This window comes from Octopus bimaculoides, chromosome 9 (genome assembly GCF_001194135.2).
Source record: "Octopus bimaculoides isolate UCB-OBI-ISO-001 chromosome 9, ASM119413v2, whole genome shotgun sequence".
Lineage (NCBI taxonomy): Eukaryota > Metazoa > Mollusca > Cephalopoda > Octopoda > Octopodidae > Octopus > Octopus bimaculoides.
The window spans coordinates 16,369,701-16,371,217 of NC_068989.1; positions in this window are offsets into that span (position 1 = coordinate 16,369,701).

A 1,517-nucleotide genomic window follows, 5' to 3' on the forward strand; every position below is an offset into this window, starting at 1 on the left:
ACCAGTTTCGCACTGGCGTGGATGTAATCGACTTAATCCCTTTGTCTGTCCTTGTTTGTCCCCTCTATGTTTAGCCCTTTGTGGGTAATAAAGAAATAAGAAACGTTAGCACGCCGGTCGAAATGCTTAGCGGTGTTTCGTCTGTCTTTATGTTCTGAGTTCAAATTCCGCCGAGGTTGATTTTGCCTTTCTTCCTTTCGGGGTTGATAAATTAAGTACCAATTGCGCAGTGGATCGATCTAATCGACTGGACTCCTCCCAAAAAATTTCGGGCCTTGTGCCTAGAATAAAAAAGAATTTATTGTGTAATTTACTCAATTCAACATTAGAATATTATATATACCAGTTTGTTTGCGTATATACGTTATGACGTATATATTTATCATGATGTGAAGATGTCTCTATCTATATACATATGTGTGTATGTATGTATTGTAGGTGTATATATATATATATATATATATATATGCATATATATATATATATATATTATATATATATATATATATATGTATATATTTATATATATATATATATATATATGGCGGGGGGCATGTATTTGCGTATATATTTGTATATCTGTATGCGTATCTATGTGTTTGTGTGTATACTTGTATTTATGTAGGTACGTAAGTCATTTTCTGTGTACGTTTCGCAAGCTCAACGATGTGTCTAACTTTCGTTAGACACCTATAGAAACGCCAATCATTTTACTCTATCTATTTCCCCTTTCTCTAATTTTCCGTTTCTTTTTCTTTTATTTCTTTTTCTTCTTTTCCATTTTACTTTTTCCCCCCACTTGTTATTCTCTGATTTTTTTTTCCCTTTTCTTTCTTTCGCCTGTTTCAACTAAATTCTATAAGCATACACCAGAAGGTTTTATGCGCGTGCGAGTGTGTGCGCGCAAACATATATAGGCGTTTGTATATATGTTTTCCCTATATATGTCTGTATATGTATGCAACCATAAACACTAAACCTACGCCTGTATGTTTAGTGTATATATGTATATTATTTATTGTTTGGTATGTGTGCATATTGCTAAATGTATATGTATTTTAGCGTAAAAGTTTTTTAAACGGATATATCTTTCAATTTATTATTATTTTTACAACTAACTATTTACCCTGGGTATTCAGAGCTTTTTCCTTCTACATAAGTTATTTGTGATGTAAGGTTTTCTTCGATTTTTATAATAATACGATTTTAAACAGCAATTGTCATTTAATGAAACCGGTTATTATAAAGACTGTTAGGTGAAAGGACCAATGAAACAAAACCATTTTGAAATGTGTATCTAACAAAGTAATTATATTTCTACATATAGGCCAGGAGTGGCTGTGTGGTAAGTAGCTTGCTTATCAACCACATGCTTCCGGGTTCAGTCCCACTGCGTGGCACTTTGGGCAAGCGTCTTCTACTATAGCCTCGGGCCGACCAAAACCTTGTGAGTGGATTTGGTTGACGGAAACTGAAAGAAGCTCGTCGTATATATATATATATATATATATATATAT